The sequence below is a fragment of the Dermacentor albipictus genome, chromosome 2, assembly GCF_038994185.2.
Source record: "Dermacentor albipictus isolate Rhodes 1998 colony chromosome 2, USDA_Dalb.pri_finalv2, whole genome shotgun sequence".
Lineage (NCBI taxonomy): Eukaryota > Metazoa > Arthropoda > Arachnida > Ixodida > Ixodidae > Dermacentor > Dermacentor albipictus.
Genome location: NC_091822.1, coordinates 70195790 through 70213980, shown reverse-complemented (window position 1 = coordinate 70213980; position 18191 = coordinate 70195790). Strand labels below are relative to the sequence as shown.

Genomic DNA, 18191 nt, shown 5'->3' with positions numbered 1-18191 from the left:
TTATTTCTTATGATAAGATTAACCCTAATTGAGCAAGTGGAATTTCTAGACGTCTTTATCTTAATAACTTGTATCAGCGACATAACAAAAAATAACATTCAGGGATTCTGTTTCTTGGCAGTATGGACACAGACCAGTCCTGCGTAAATATAGGTCTAATGGAGGGACACGACAGCACTGCATAGTAAATGTACAATGTACTCTTCTCTTCTCTTGGTAATCATTGCTTTCGGCATCTTTTACCAATACCAACCGCTTACATATGTTTCAAAAGAAAGTCATTCGAAATGTTGTGAATGCGCCACGACTAGAACACACTGAGTCGATCTTTAAGGCATTTGGTAAAACCCGCCTTACCCAGTTGTACGACATTTTACTCCAATGATGGTATAAAGCACGTGCTATGAAAAATAACTGTTTTATCTTACAGCTGTCCACATTAGAACGCAAAGAGCCTAAGGGCTCAACACGAATTAGTTTGAAATGGTTTGTACTTAAGACCTGTACTTATGATGGTAATCAAATGTTCTGCTACACTCTCCCGCATTTATTAAACAGAGAATCTGAATTGATGCACGTATAGCTAACAACGCCAACTTTATTGTCTTGTGTTGTTATCTGAAAAAGTTTTCACGTTGTTTCTTTGTATGTTCGCGTGCACCACTGCCAAGCCTCTGTGGGGTGTTTCGGCATCGTCAAGCCTTCTCATTGGTCTTTTGCCGGCGCACCCAAAATCCGAATGATATTATATAAACGTATTGTATTGTATTGTATAATCTCGTGATCACTACTTCTGATTGTCTTGAAGGACATCACTGAATCTTCCGCGGAAACTGTAAATGCTGACATTCTGTACATGTTATTCATTATTCAATGACATCTCAATTAATTGAATATTTTCGATATCTAGTTGCTGTTATGTGTGCAGGCACAAGGCACGTCGTCGGCGTCATCCAGTGACCGCGTTCGTCTTTTGCGAGTGTCACGTAGAACAAACCACCTGGTGGCACAAGCGCAATCTCGGCGCGTGCAAGGAGCTGCATCAGAGGAAGGGTAGGAAACCTTCAGCCGCGAAACGTGGACGATGTCACGGGACAACAGGACAGAAGGCGTAGCGACACTACCGGGTTCGATCTGGTACGTGACGTAAGTAACTTGTCGAAGGACGTGATTAGGCCTGTGTGTCGAGAAAGCTGCCTTTGAGAAATCCCCACGTGACGGGATCGGGACCAAAGCGTGTCTCGCCACGGCACTGCCGTCGTAAGGGCGCTTCTGGTTTTGTTGAGAAGCAGACAGCCGTAGGAGCAAGCTACCCACGTCTACCCACCCACGTCCAGACAAAGGTTAAAGGGGGAGTAACCAGCAATATCGTGAAGGGAAGAATTGTATGCGAATGTAACATATGGTAAGGCAAGTTTACAATCACAGTCGTCAGCCGACACGTACTCGGAAAGCAATTCAGTGAGTGTGCCGTACAAGCTTTTGGTAAGCCCGTCAGTCTGCGCATGACAGGATGTGGTTAGCATGTGGTGGGTGGAGCAGCAGCGCAGAATATCATTGACGACTTTCAAAAGGAAGGTACAGCCTCTGTCAATCACTAGTTGATGCGGGGCACCATGCACTAAAACCACGTCACGGAGGAGAAATTCCGCCATGTCTGCAGCGCAGCTCGTTGGTAGCGCTCGACATTGCGCAGGGCGTCGCGTAATCGGTAGCGGCGGCAACCCACTCGTTTCTAGATGCGTATGTTGGAAAAAGACCGAGAAGGTCCAAGCCGACACGGAAGCAGGCCTCAGTCGGGACGTCGATGGCTACAGATAACCAGCAAGGAGCATAGACGGTTTCTAGCGGCGCTGAGAGGGCTCGCAGCCACTGACGTAACGGCGCACTAAGCGGGCAAGGCCAGGGCAATAGAAGTGGTGGCACACGCAGTCGTATGTGCGAGACGCACCAAGGCATGGAGGAAGGAAACAAGAGGAGGGAGCATACCGCAACGCGACTGAAGCCGAAATCTTCTGGGCCATTGGTGGCCCAACACGTGATCGCACGTCAAAGTGCGTGGTTGGTTTTAGTGTTCCCGCTCTGCAGGCAGAGTTACGGTAGGGCAACTGAACACGCGCGCACCGAATGAAAACTACTGGCATAGCTACCGGGAACCAAACGTGTCAGCAAATATCGATTCTTGCTACGACATCTCGGCGCAACAGGTCACGTGTTGGGCCATCACTGTGGCTTCACGGTGCGTTCGCTTGCCAAGGCTGGCTGCGTGACGTAATGCTCCCTTCTATATTTTTCCTTCCTCCATGTACCAAGGTGACCGGCGGTTGGGGTGTCTTGAAGCTCGAGGAGAACTGTGGGGCGCAGATAGACGAGTTGATACGACCAGCAGGAAGTCGGGACCATCAGGGCACACACTACGCCGATATAAGTTGCTGTCCTTGAGGTCAACATGAGCACGAAGGCCTCTCTGGGTGATGACTCGAGGCGCTCTATGAGCAGTCTCAAGTTGGCACCACGACGACGCTGCCCATCACCGATGTGTAGAATCTGAGAAACGAAAATGACGCATTCGATCATTTCACTTTCTTAAGTGTGGGTCAGCCACAGGATAGAGAGGGGAAACAAATGGCATCATGGTGCAAGCGTGCTGTCTTGTAGGTAATTGGGTATGAGTATTCTTGTACGTAGGTGCAAAGGCCAAGTGGGCCAATCGGCATGTAGAGTCTCCCTAATGCATAAGCATTCTTTGGCGACTACTCCAGCCCCGTCACGCGATAAGTGTAATGCCTTGTGTCTGCACAAAAATGCGAAATTTGCAAATTTAAGACATTTAATCGTTATAATAGTATCTATGTAGATGCTTTATAAACGGTAAAGAACTATTTAAATAAAAAATTAATGATTAGAGAATAGCCACAGATATACACAGGGCTCGTTAGTAAATACATGGGGAAGCTTATAGAAGAGGTGGGCCAACTTAAGTTTGAGGGTGCGTCAACTTGAAAGTTGCGGTTGGGTCAACCTGAAATCTGGAGGTTGGCCGACTGATATGTGGGGGTGGGCCAACATGAAATTTGGGTGTGTAGGCCAACTTAAATTGGGGGTCGGCCAACTTGAAGTTTTCAAGTGGGCCAATTTGAAATTTGCAGGTGTGCCAACTTGGAATGTGGAGTGGGCCAACTGAAATTTGAAGCTGGGCCAACTTAAGTAAGAGGGTGGGCCAACTTAAAAATTTGGGGGTGGTTCAACTTCCAATTTGGACATGGGCCAAATTTAGGGATCAGCCCACTTGAATTTGGGGGTGAGGCCAAGTTGAAATCTGAGAGTGGGCGAACTGAACTTTTGGTGTGGACCAACATAAATATATTGGTGGGTCAACTTGTAATTTGGGGCTGCACCAAATTGAATAGAGGGGGGGATGCAAATCAAATTTGGAGGTGGGCGAACTTGAAATCTGGGGCTGGGCCAAGCAAATTTGGAGGTGGGCCAATTTAAATAAGGGCGTATGCTTACTTAGAAAACTTTAATAGAGTTTCTGCATTCTCTTTTAACGAAGCGAGCCAACAATTGGCATGGTGGTTGGCGACTACCATAAGCTCTTCCGAATTGCCATGAGTTCCGAACTACCATGAGTTCTTCCGAATTTTTATGGGCCAAATTTCGCAAAAGCCCCTGGTTGTGCCGCAAAAGCCCACTGCGACGGTTGTGCCTCCCTTAACCACGAAAAGGAGGTCAGCTGATTCCGGATTTGCACAGGCCACTCTTCAACCCGCAGTTTCCCTCGATCTTCGAAGTTCGTGTCTCCCGGAGCCACGTACACAGATCCGCCGAACCCAGATAGTGAGAACTGCCATTTTTATCCCACCATGGCCACCAGTTTGTTGTGCCTTAGGGTGGCGTTTGGGCAAATGAATCCACCAAGCCCGTCTACTGCTACGTCAGGTTATAAGACAAAAGGAAAAAATGGACTATTGGCTTAGTTACACGGCTTCAGTTACGGAAGCCCCGCCCCCCCCACTCATGTAGCAGAAAGCGTCCGAGTTCCCATCAGGACCCTCTTTCCCACTACTCGAAAAGTCGCCGCTTTCAATACCGTCGTCCTCCCTACGCGAGTCTGCAGGGAAATCCCAAGTCTGGCCAGCAGCAAATCATAATGGACGGATCTCTTGTGATAGAACGTCGCAACACTAAGCCCTAACCCTGCCTCCGAAACCCAAAGGTTGGGCATATGCGACAGGAAAGCAACCTGCGAATGCAAGGTCGGCGTCGTTGTTTGGTAGCATTGGATGCCCCCCCCCCTACATCCTTAGCTGAGGCTGCTAGGTAATGGTGGGGTGGTGGCCTTTCTTGGAGCCCGTCCAGAGTCAATGTCCACGCTGCGTTGACGTCTGGATAGGCGATGACGGATGGGTGGGTGTTGGCCTTGTGGCAAACATCCAATTAACGCCTTTGTGGTGTTGAGACGAAACACCATTCTCTGCCCTCTCCTACCTCCTATCTACTGTTATATAAACCTCCCTTCTGGGCTAGTGCACGTTATTACAAAGGTAAGTGCTGAAGCTTCTGCAATGCTGTTGCGTGGGGGTGAGGCAAGGATAATTCCAGTAGTCGAAAGGGTATTATGACATATCTTATTTTGTTATAGCGCAAGCTTGACAAGGACAAAAGAAGGCACATCAGACACACACAGCGCTGTGTGTGTCTGATGTGCGTTCTTTTGTTCTTGTCAAGCTTGTGCTATAACAAAATAAGATATGCCGTACCAACAAGCCCCTATTGCTATCCTCATCGGTATTATGACGGCGCAATGGAAAGGTCCAAGCAACTTTCTCGCGCCGTCTTTCTTCTGCTACGCTCCTGCTGTACACGCCATGGACCGGGCGATAACAGTGTTTTTCACACTTCACATGTTTTACCAGTTAAGGTCATGACGTTTTGGCAATGCCAAGTCCCAGCCACATCCGAGCGAATTATAAACCCTCCATTGCTTCAAGTAGTCCACATGCCTGTGTTACTGGGTTTTCACCTATGTTCAACACACACCTTGACCGCTTTTCGGCGGTTCTCAATGTCTTTCGCGGAGCCTGACTGCAGTTGAATTCGATGCCGTTATCGATGCCGTAGAATTGCTATCCTTAGGCATGTTGTGGACGCTACCGGAATACAGTCCGACCTGGAAAGAATCTGAGCTGGGAACGACTTCCCTCTGCCAAGATCTGCCTAAGATGTTCGGAGCTTCGCTCGGCAACTCTGTTATTTTCGACAATTCGTAAAAACTTTTGCAGTCGTAACGAGGCAACTTACTGTTCTTCTCTGTGTTCACTTTTCGCGTGATCGGGCTGGAGTACTCGCCAAAGAATGCTCACGCATTAAGGATATCATACATGCCGATTCGCCCACTGGGCGCTTGGACCTATGGACAAGAATACTCGTACTCGGTTGCCTACAAGACAGGATGGTTGCACCATGACTCCCTTTGTTTATTCGGCGGCCGACCCACACTTAAGACAGGGAAATGACCGAATGCGTAATTTTCGTTTCTCAGATTCTACACATCGGTGATGGGCAGCGTCGTTGTGGTGCCAACTTGAGACTGCTTATAGAGCGCCTCGAATCATCACCCAGAGAGGCCTTCGTGCGCATGTTCACCTCAAGGACAGCATCTTATATCGGGGTAATGTGTGCCCTGATTGTCCCGACTTCCTGCTGGTCGTACCAACTCGTCTATCTGCGCCCCACAGTTCTCCGCGAGCTCCACCACGCCCCAACTGCTGGTCACATTGGAGCATGGAGGAAGGAAAATATAGGAGGGAACATTGCGTAACGCAGCCAGCCTTGGCAAGCGAACGCTCCGTGAAGCCACAGGGATGGCCCAACGCGTGACCTCTTGCGCAGAGATCTCGGAGCAAGAATCAAGATTTGCTTAAACTTGGTTCCCGGTAGCTATGCCAGTAGTTTTTATTCAGTGCGTGCGTGTTCCGTTGCACTACCGTAGCTCTGCCTGCCGAGCGGGAACACTAAAATCAACCACGCACTTTGACGTGCGATCACGTGTTGGGCCACCAATGGCCCAGAAGATTTCGGCTTCAGTCGCGTTGCGGTATGCTCCCTCCTCTTGTTTCCTTCCTCCATGCCTTGGTGCGTCTCGCACATACGACTGCGTGCGCCACCGCTTCTATTGCCCTGGCCTTGCCCGCTAAATGCGGCGTTACGTCAGTGGCAGCGAGCTCTCTCAACGCGGCTAGAAACTGTCCATGCTCCTTGCTGATTATTTGTAGCCATCGACGTCCTAATTGAGGCCTTCTTCCATTTCGGCTTAGACCTTCTTGGTCTTTCTCCAACATATGCTTCTGGAAACTAGTGGGTTGCCGACGCTACCGATTACACGACGTCCTGCGTAATGTCGAGCGCTTCCGACCAGCTGCGCTGCAGGTGTACCGGAATTTCTCTTCCGTGACGTGGTTTTAGTGCATGGTGCGCCGCATCAACTACTGAGGGACCGAGGCCGTACCTTCGTTTCTTTTGGAAAGCTATCAACGATATTCTGTGCTACTGCTCCACCCACCGCAAGCTAACCACATCGTGCCATCCGCATACTAACGGGCTTACCGAGCGCTTGAACCGGACACTCGCCGAAATGCTTTCAAGTACGTGTCGGCCGACCACTGTGATTGGCAACTTGCCTTGCGCTATGTGACATTCGCCTACAATTCTACCCTGCGCGATATTGCTGGTTACTCCCCCTTTATTCTTTGGACTGGACGTGGGCTAATTTACCATTTGATACGCTCCTTCCTTCAGCTACAGCCTCGGCCAGTGAATATACACGCAAAGCTGCCCCTCTGACCATGCGGGTTAGCTTGCTCTTACGGCTTTCTACTTTTCAACCAAACCAGAAGCGCCCTTACGACTGCAATGCCGTTGCGACGCACGTTTTTCCCTGGGTATACCTCCATCCTTCGTTGGTCCCCAAGCCGTCGTGAGGGCTTTCTCAAAAGTTGATTTTTCGACACACAGGCCATTATCATGTCCTTCAATAAATTGCCTACGTCACGTACTACATCGAACCCGGAAGTATCGCTACGTCTTCTGACCTGTTGTCCCGTGACGTCCTCCACGTTTCGCGGATAATGTTTACTACCCTTCCTCTGAGGCGGCACCTTAGACACGCTGAGATCGCGCTTCTGTCACTAGGGGGTTCTGGTACTTGACACTCCTAGAAGAAGAGAGCGGCCACTGGATGAAGAAGACGACATGCCATGTGCTTACGGGGACTGGCTACACATGTCTAGTCTGGCGCTGTCCCCTCTATGTCATTTCTGCAAAGAACAGGAAACCATTGATCATTTTTATTAACTTACCGCCAATTCGCAACCCAGAGAGAGAAATACTACGAAATTCCATTCCTAAAATTAGGCATTGCTACAAATGCTGAAAACCTTCTCTCCTTTGGGGCAAATGTTTTGGGTTTTAGCCACAGGAACGTATTCAGGGCCGTATACAACATCCTTGGTAATACAAGGACAATACCTACCTATATTTACTGATTTATTAGCAGCGGAGCTCTTTAAACGTTCAGTTCCGCCGTGGAGCGTAACCACTAAACTGCGCCCAACTGCGCGCCGCCTTGCGTGTTGTCCAGCAACCACCTGCGAGAGCACCGAGCCACGTAACCTGCTCGCACCCCACGCGCGTAGGCCGGAGTCGTGACCTCACAAGCGAGTGAAAGCTCGGAACATCCGGCGCGGCGACACACCTCCCGCCTCCTCTACTCCGTGCGTACTTGCTCCTGCCATGGGAAGATCGAAGAAAGTTCGGGCGCCCGCAGAAGAAGCGGCTTACCAGGAATGGCGCCTCTACTGCCAAGCGAGAAGCAATGCGTCGCCGCCGAGCTGATCCGGAACACCGCGCCGAACCTGCGGCTCCGAACGCTCGACGTCGCCGACAAAGCGATCCCGGCCTGCGACTGCTCGAAAACATCAAGCGTCAAGCCCGCCGAGACAACAACATAGCAAAACCTAGCATAACCTCGCATAACCTAGAAACAACTTGGGCAAGCCTACCATAACCTCGCAAAACCTAGAAACGACTAAGCCAATCCTACCAACAACATAGCAAAATCTAACATAGTCTCGAAAACCTACAAACAACTTAGGCAAGCCACGAAAAATCTTGGTGATCACGAGCTCCGCAGTTGACTCCAGCCTTGCACGACTAGTGCAAGCTGCACACTTTTATTTAGTATATTAGAAGACTCAAAGTTACGCTAATTTCATGATTTATTATTTATTATTTATAAATTTCCAATTAAACTGATTAATATTTATTGCCCTCTAGCGTGTTCTTTCAAAAGTGCCCGTTTTCTTATAACCGTTTTCCGTGTAACCGCCAGCTTTATGGCGAATCCCCCATAGTGGGTACGCGCCATGGTATAGGAAGCAAGCAAGCAAGGCTTCCATCTTGGCTAGTGTTTGTGATACTTGTAAATGTAGCATTCAAATAGTTTATCCCTAGTTTATCTCCACGCAACAATATTATCTGCTACATTCGTCACAATTCAGGCATAAAAAAGCAAAATAGTTTCATCACATGCACATGCGTACCTGCAGGACAAATATCAAGCTACGAACAGACCGGTCACGTATTCCAACTCACATCCAATGTGATCATGGATGACAAAGATGATTTTCAATACTAGCGAGACACCTCGTTGGACTCGGATACACAGTAAAACGGCAGCTGCGACTTTCTACAGGGTGACCTCCGAGACGGTAATACTCGCGGCGCCCTGCCTTATTCCGAGAAGCCATGTGTGAACATTTTCAGCACCACTTGTCCTCAAGGATGTGGGGCGCTTGAAGACAGAACCACATCTCTACGCATACGGAGTAAGTAGGTAGCTTTGGTAGCGTACGCTAAGCATGCATGGCCCGTATAAATTTAGAAGCGGAGGCGTCTGAACCCGTTTCGGGGGTGTAGCTCAGTGGTAGAGCGCTCGCTTCGCATGTGAGAAGTCCCGTGTTCAAACCCGGCACCTCCATTTAAGCATCTCTTTCTTTTTCCTTTGCAATTCTACTAAAGGCATCTTTTATCATGCTTTCTAGAAAACTGTCACCGAATGACGAAGGAACGCGGGATTTTGTAGGCCATGCATAGCACGAAGAGTTACATTTTAATCATTACAGATTAGAACAGTGCACTGACTAGAAAATATAGCCGTCTGAAAAAAATAAGAAGTCAATTTTAAATTAGCAAGCAGTGTTGCCACCGATGCCGACTACAGGGGGGCTCGGCGACCCGAGTTCCCCTCCCGGCGGTGCCGAAGAAGCCCTCCCAACGTCTGTTTCCGTGTCCCGATTTCTCGTTGCCAGACTTGAGTCGCCCTCATCTTCCAGCTGCCTTTTAAGCTGTCCTTTACGTCTGACTTGCTAAAATGTTCATATTACCAAATCCGTCTTGTTGGCCCGGGCGTGCTCCGGTTTCTATCAATTCGTAATTTTCCTAATTTTTTGGCGAATGTTGATAATACACGGGAAAGAGCATTATAGGAATTTAGCAAACTAACCTTCACTTTCATTCGTATGGGCAGCTCCTACCTAGAAAATAATTATGCTGCTAAATATCCACACTGCTTCCAACGTTGCTCTCCATGGTTTCACAGCTAAGGTGTTAGTGCGACAAGAAGCGTTGAAACGTGCTATATGGGTGTTTTACGATGTCCTGTGAGAACCACATAGTGTGAGGAATGTTAACGGTAATACCTAGAAATATTTCTTAAATTGTTTCGTTCATTGCTAGCTACATCTCAATTCCTAATTTATCCTCATGTTTTTTTTTCCTGCTTAGCGGCGCAAATCAAGAGCTCACAAAAATTACCCCGCTTGTCCGAAAGAAGCAAGCGACGTAACAATTCTACATTTTTATAGAAAAGGGGCCATTTTACGCGTCACGTTACCGAAAGCTTTACAGGCGCATTTTATACGAACCACGCAGGAAGTTCTCCGACTCTTCTAAATGAACTCTGCACGGCACAATTAAGGATAACATTCCGAGGCAATGGGATGCATATCATGCGTGATGTGTGGCAACGTTTCAAGGGCGTCAATTAGTTACAGCCCTTGCGAAAAAAAAAGCCTTGAGTAATCGTCGAAGTTCCTATCAGATATATCTGTCCCAGCGTCTCCAGAGAACTGTACGTCACACCAAATTTACATATTGCGAAAACAGAGGGCATATTAAGCGTAATATGCGGAGAAAGGTTAACGTTTCTGGCATAATTATTAGCGTTGGAAATAAATACTCAAGCCTCGTTTTCTCCTTATTTTTATGTTCAATATGGAGTTCATAATCAATTTACCCGGGGCCTTCTGTGAATTAGACAAGGTACATTGTTTATATCTTTTGACTATTCGAGGGAAGGTATAGGTAAGCTGTAGGAGAAGTAAGAAGTGTGTGGGTTTATGACAGCCTTCGCAGTTAATTATGCGTCCAAGTGGTACGGAGCGTTTTCGGTGTGTTTTGCGAACGGCGCAGAATTTAGCCCGCGGTCCCCAGAGCTCTGCAACTTGCGCCAAGATCGAATTTGTGAAAATGAGGAAAACGTTATTGCCAATCAAAATGCGAAGTTAAATGCATGTTGTCAAATTACAAAATTGCTTCAGCATTTGCTTGAAAGCGCCAGTTGGTCGTTATTCGCTGTTTCCGTGTGTCCCATGATATTTGTGTATGATACCAAGTTCACAATAAAAAAATACGGTTGCCATATGTGGCACGATGTTTGAAAATGGTATAACATTTTCGGCTTAATTGCAATTATTGAAAGTAATTACTGAACACTCGTTTTGTGCCTATTTTCATGCTTTCCACGAGGCAAGACAGACTTCCCCGAGGACGACCTCGACGAGCTAAACGAGCAGCTTGTTAAGTATTTGGATAAAACAAGGGGGAGAATGTATAGGCAATGCTCAGAGTGGACGTGTCAATTTCAACCTTTCGAGTAACTTTACGTGCAAATTCGTGAATGTTGAGGGAAAGTTTCATGGTTGATAATTTGACAAGCTTCAATGTGTGTCGTTCAATAACAGCGTAAAATTCAGCGCAATGTCTAGAGGAGATGTAAGAGCCAACGAGGTGGAATTTGGTGGATTGGGGCCCAGGTAGGGGCTGATGATCCGCGTCGCATACGTTTTCGCAGCCAAGATAAGTTTCCGCACACCGCGTGTGGTTACCGATGCAGCTAAAGGCTACGCAGTGATTACCCGACGACCTTGTATGAAGTGACATGGCGTAAATTTCACAAAGGACGGGCTAAAATTACCTCCGAATCGTTCCGCAGCACGCGACGGTTCCCACAAGCCAGAGAGGAGGAAAGGCTCGCCGCAAGCCCCTTTCTTCCTCGCGCAATGAAAAAGTCTAAATAGCTTAAATAGCTTAGATGACAATCGTAGTGCCTGGCATAGGCTCCTAATACCGAATTTTTTTCGTGCATAACCATCCGCTCTCGAGCGATTATCCTTCACCCACCCGCCTGTGCGTTTTCACCGACACCCTCGATGAGGAACTGGTTTGTGACGTTACACACTGACACTGCTGCTCAGCAAAGCCCTAGCTGACACGCACACGTCGGGCCTGTAAAACGCGGCATGACAAACAGAAATTATGTATTATATACAGGCTGAAGAGCACAGCCTGATAATTTGTTTTTATTCGAGTAGGTATCGTAAGGTATGCGGTATCCTATAATCGCGATAATTAGAGTTCGAAGCGAAAATTGGGGACGTTAAGAAAGTGCGCGTTGCTGAAACTTCTTCGATTGGCATTCGATATACGCCCAGCGCAACCCCCCCCCTCCCCTCTGCCGCACGAAAACGGCTCCGAGACTCCCTCGAACAGCTGCGCTCTGTGGCTTGCACAATGTAACGTATGTCAGCCAACGGTGAGAAGTGAACGCATTTTTGTAGTGTTTTAATCCTTCTAAACGAATGTAAATACCAAAGTGCATTGAGAAACAGCTTCATTTTTCTTAACTTTATGCAGAGCATGACGCTCACACGAGAATTTGGCTGACGGTAAGCGTTTCTTCCGTGTGTTTGGTATGAAACTCAAAACGTCGAAACGCGTTTCTTTAATTGGTGCTTTACCATGCTATACGACAGCCCTTATGTAACTCCACTAGTGATTCGGTTAGCTAGCTTTACGTAACTTCCCTGCACGCATTCATGCCTAACACGCAGAAATGCGTGGGCGTTGGAGAGGAAAAAAGAAAAAAAGAACACTGTGGAGGCACAAACGCAGAAATTGAAAAAAGTAAAATCTCGTGGAGATGCCGGGGTTCGAACCCGGGACTTCTCGCATGCAAAGCGAGCGCTCTACCTCTGAGCTGCACCCCCTTTTTTTTTCTTTCTTTCATGGTATTTATTATAGTTGCATTCAACCAGATGTTCACCTGTTCAGCATAGTAAGAGAATGGAGGGCACAATCAAAGTCACACAGAAGAGGCAGCGTTCATACTGTGAGTAGAAACGTTCGTGTCACTTTAGAGAGGTGGCAAGGATAAGCACCTCACCAAAATAGGGTACCAGTCCGGTTGCACACCGAGTCCATCATACGCCTGCTTTACATGTAGTATCATTTGGATAAAATTTGCCCTTGTAGGTACAACAATCTTGGCGTTTCGGTCCATCATTCGCGTTTTCCACAAACTGTGCATTCCCATGACAAAAAACATATCGAAAGGTGCACTATTATCAGAGGTTGGCAGCAGGTATCGCACAGTATGAGCGTTAATCTCAAAGTCTTTCTTTAAAGTCCGTTGGAGGACATCCCAAAATAGGATGGCGTCGGTGCAGCTAATAAAACAATGTTCAATTGTTTCTGGTACATCACAAAGGCGACAGTTAACAGAAGAGACAAAGATACCCTTTTTTTGTAGCCATGCTTTAACCGGTATGGTTTCACTATGAACTTTATAAAAGAATGTTTTGCAGCGAGGGATAAATACATTTTGCGAACTCGCTTTAGCACATCGTGGCCTCGCAATTTAATGTATATTGATCGGTAAAGTGGAGGCGGAAATAGCATGGATAGTAAGTCTTTGTACAACGTTTTTCACGGCACAGAATACAAGTATTCAGTGGAAAACCGAACTGTCAGGAAACGAACCGCCAAGTAAACTTCTTGCATGAACCCCCACAAGCATAAGCGCGAAGAAAAACTTGAAGAAACAACTAAATCAGGTAACGCATTAACAAGTGTGACTTGCATGTATGAACGAATCACAGGATCGGAAGTATCGCGAAAAAAGAAGAAACGAGACACTATCTGCCGCACATAAAGATGTACTAAGCCCAGCCCACCTTCGCTAACAGGCCTAAAAATATTGTCTCGCCTCATGGGCTCAAAAGTTGAAGACCATACGAAGGTTGCAAAGATACGGTGAAAGTGTTGGATGTATAGCCTAGCACAATGGATAACTTGCAATACATAGAAAATTTTTGTTGCCAAGAACTTATTGCAGGCTTCGGCTTTCCCAAAAATAGAAAGTCGTTGTGGAACGAATGTCTGGACGTAACTTTGCAGTACCGAAACCCGTTCTTTCCAATAGTGTGCGCTTAATTTATATGCGTCTAGCGGCATGCCAAGGTACTTTGGCGGGACATCAGTCCACTTAACGCCTGCAAACTGTTCTGGTGTATAGCACCATGAGCCAAACCATAAGCCTAAAGTTTTTGAGGAGTTCATTCGCGCTCCTGATACGCTGCCAAATTCTTCTATTTTCGATACTACTTTTTCAACACTGGACTTATCCGTGCAGAAGAATGCTAGATCATCTGCGTAAGCTAGGACTTTAACTTCATTACCCAGTATACTGAAGCCATGGATGTTACTCGACTGAATTACGCTTAAGCATAGCGGTTCCAGGTAAAGGGCGAATAGTAGTGGGGACATCGGGCATCCTTGTTTTACTGATGAGCAAATAGAAATGGGTTCGGAGAGTTGGCCATTAATAACTAAACGAGTAGTACAACAGGTGTAGCAAAGCCTAACGCCTTTAAGCACAATGGAGCCAACATTGACATGCTCCAAAAGAGAAAATAAATAGGGGTGGCTGACACGATCAAAAGCTTTAGCAAGGTCTACCTGGAGCATTGCAAGCTGCTCCGTGGAACCATAAGAGTATTGAAGAAGGGTACGGGCGATGTGTATGTTGGTTTGAATTGATCGGCCCCTGATTCCACACGTCTGATGGGAACCAATTAGAATTGACACCGCAAATTGCAATCTATTACACAAAACTTTCGCAAAAATTTTGTAATCCACGTTTGACAATGTGATTGGTCGATAGCCTTCAACAGAACGCAGTTTCTCTTTATCTGAACTTTTGGGAATTAAAACTGTGTGGGTTTTGCAAAAAAACTGCGGAAGGGCGTCAACTTCTAAACTTGTAATAAAAATATCCAATAGTATGGGGCTGATAATTGATTTGAAAGCTTTGTAAAATTCACTTGAAAGTCCATCGGGGCCGGGTGTTTTCGACAGAGGCAGCTGATCAATAGCTAGCTCAATTTCTTGAATCGTAAGGCTACTACTGATGACTGCACAGTCATCATCCTGTAATGGTTTTACAAGAGATACAAAACTCTCTAAAACTTTTGCATCGTGATCATTCGGAGGGGCACTAAACAGCATAGTGTAGAAAGTTTCGAACTGAGAAATTATGTCATTAGTATTTGTTAGAAGACTACCTTCGGAGTATATTTCCGGAATTACTTTGGAAATACCGTGACGCCGCTCGTCAAGTAAAGCTTGACGTGTTGGTTGCTCAGACTGCAGAGCGCGCATGTTTCGAGATCGAATTCGCGCACCTCTGTAACGCAGTGCGTTATACTTTTGTAACTCACATTTAATGTTTTCTATGTCAACAATGTAAGTGCCTGGCATTTCGAATTCAATCTCATAAAGGCTACATAGGCTCTTAAGAAGCGTTTTTTTTTGTCATTCTTTCTATAGAATGATTTCACCGATCCAATTTCTATAGCCACTGCACGAACCTCTTGTTTAAAGAGTTCCCAAGCAGCAAATAATGGCAACTCACTAGAAAGAGAATTGGTTAGAGCCATGCGCACGCGATTAATAAATTCCTGATCATTTAGGAGCTCAGAGTTAAGCTTCCAGAGTGCCCACTATGGTCGGAAATTAGTTACAAATTTTTCACCAATGTTTGCAATAACCATACACACTAAAGAAAAATAACGCGAAACGGGAGTAAACCGCTCGTCCTGTATCGCATTCCCGTTTCTGGGTTTTTTTTTACTACGTACCAGTCGAGGTAAAAATTTACTACCATGCTGACCAAGGTTTTTGTATGTAGAAACGAGAGTAATTTTTTAATCTGTGGGAAGGTTTTTAGGGACGATAGTGGGACTATATTTTTACTGGCATCACGAAGTTCTAGCGGCTATTCCTGAGAGTTATTTTTCAAGCCCATTCGCGAGTTTCTTGGGTCTGATGTGGGAGTATTTTTTTACCTCATTCATCCAGTTTTCTAGGCTATTCCTGGGAGTTATTTTTAGGCCTATTCTCGAGTTTGTTGGTACTGATGTCGGGGTATTTTCTTACCTTGTTATCAAGGTTTCGTAGCTCTACTTGAGAGTAATTTTTCAAGCCCATTCTGTGGTTTGTTGGAGCTGATCTCGGAGTATTTTTTTACCTCGTTCATCAGGTTTTCTCGGTTCTTTCCGAGAGTAATTTTTCAAGCCCGTTCTGGAGTTTCTTGGGCCTGATGTGGAAATATTTCGAAGACAATTGAAAGATTACAAAGATGATTTCATGGATCCCAAGCATGAGGGATTGTTTATTAGTTCTGACATGTTTCTCATAAAAAAGTCAGGCATGAGTTAATCATCACAAAACTATAGCCTTATAAAATGCTGTGATAAGCAGAATAAATATTTGTACTAACACACAGACTGGGGGCTGGTAACTGCCCATTAGATCTCTCATAGCAAAATAAAATACATCACAACACATTCAATGTGCAATCCCACTAAAGTACACTGAAAACAAGCAACATACAATATAAAATCTAACTGATAAATATACAGTCAGTACTAGAGACGTTCACATAAAACCCACTGAATATGCAGGTCATTCCTTCAAACAGGCAGTTGTCCAGAACATGGGTGTGCAGTGCATTCAGTGGATTAGAATGAACATAACTATGCAACATAAAAATATTGCACTTAAGGCCAAATGGCATCTGCTGCTAATGGCCATTACTGCGCTAGACAAAATGAAACAATCATGTGGTAAATACAGCAAGCATTCGTACTATCATATTAGTGCCGGCCACTGCCCACCATATCTCTCACTGCAAAAGGAAAACTATCAACGCATTCACGATGTAGTGAAACTAATACATAATAAATACAAAATCTAACTCACAAATACAGAGGCAGTACTAGAGATGTTCACATTAGACACACTGAATATGCAGATCATTCCTTCAAACAGGCAGTTGTCCAGAACATGGGTCTGCAGTGCATTCAATGGATCATTATGGACAAAACTATGCAACATAAAAATATTGCACATAAGGCCACATGACATCTGCTGCTAACGGCCACTAGTGCCTCAGACGAAATGGAACAACCATGTGGTAAATACAGCAAGCATTCGTACTATCACATTAGTGCCGGCAACTGCCCACCACATCTGTCACGGCAAAATAAAAACTATCACAACACATTCAAGATGTAGTGAAGCTAAGTCAGTAGTAGAGATGTTCACATTAGACCCACTGAATATGCAGACAATTTCTTCAAACAGGCAGTTGTCCACAACATGCGCGTGCAGTGCATTCAATGGATCATGAACAATACTATGCAACATAAAAACATTGCACTTAAGGGCAGCTAGCATCTGCTGCTAATGACCATTAGTGCCCCAGCGAAATGAAACAATCGTGATAAATACAGCAAGCATTCATACTACCACATTAGTGTTGGCAACTGTCCAAAATACCTTTCATTGCAAAAGAAAAACTATCACAACACATTCAAGATGTAGTGAAACTAAAGTACAGTGAAAATAAACAAGTGACACAGTATACAAAACTCTTCAGTATTGCAACAAGCAAATGAGAGGGCACTAGAGATTACCATTAGACCCATCGATAGCATACTGACCTTCAAACAGCTAGTTGCCCAAGACATGGGTGCACAGTGCAATGAATGGATAGTTAGGAAGAAAACTGCAACAACCATGAGCAACAAGTTCTATAAACTTTGAAACTTTCTAAAAAATGACCTCACTCAGATAAGGAAAATGGTGATTGCTAATACACACGACAAAACATATATGTGAAAACAGCCATTAACTGATACTAAAGCCCCTCCATACACGTTTCCGCCGACCAGGTTAAGTACCGCCAACCTACCCTCTTCCTCCACGCTCCTCTGCCACTCACCCCCTTAGCTTCCGGTGTCAAGCGGAATTTCCGTAGCTGCAGCTTCCTGTTCCGAGTGGAAGTAACGCTATGTTTTTCTTAACGTTGTTTACTTTCGCGTCGATGGAGAGGCTTTAATTGCACCAGCTGCGGTTTAAACTGTGAATGCGATTCCATCCAAGTACCACCGCCTATTGCAATCGGCGATCTGATCGTGTTCGCTGTTTCGCGTCAACCTGCGACGGGTTGTGCCACGAGAGACAACGTACAGTGGAATGTAGTGCCTGGGCGCTTGGAGACCACTGCCGTTTTTCGTGCATTTAGAAAACAGCGACCACGAATTACTACTTCAGCGGAATACAACAGCTTGTCGCCTTTGCATTCTTCTCATGGTGACTCCCACAGCTCTGCTAAGCACGCGTGGGCGTCTCACCATCGGCAGTCAAAGCGGAAATTCCCGCAGCACAACTTCAGGAAGCGGTAACGCCGGAACCGGAAACTTTTAAACTGGAAATGCTGGAACCGGATTTGGTGTGAGGGGAAAAGGCGGCGCACAACAAAGGTTGTCGCTACTTAAGAAAGCGGCAGTGGCACGTGGATGGAGGGGCTCTAACTGATACCACTCCCCCTTGTGCTCAAAGAAAACATATGCAGCCCTTTTTCCACACAAGAGGAACATGTTGCACAACTGTATTGCAGTAGTTATGGGTACAAGCCAGATTTCAATTTCGTTGCCTAAAAATTG

At 46.0% G+C, this 18191-nt stretch overlaps 1 non-coding gene across 1 annotated transcript; it reads right to left on the bottom strand.

The window, feature by feature from the left end:
* Positions 1–12317: 12317 nt before the first annotated feature.
* On the bottom strand, positions 12318–12389 carry TRNAA-UGC (transfer RNA alanine (anticodon UGC)). Its single transcript has one exon. It is a non-coding gene; the product is annotated as a tRNA-Ala (tRNA).
* Positions 12390–18191: the final 5802 nt, after the last annotated feature.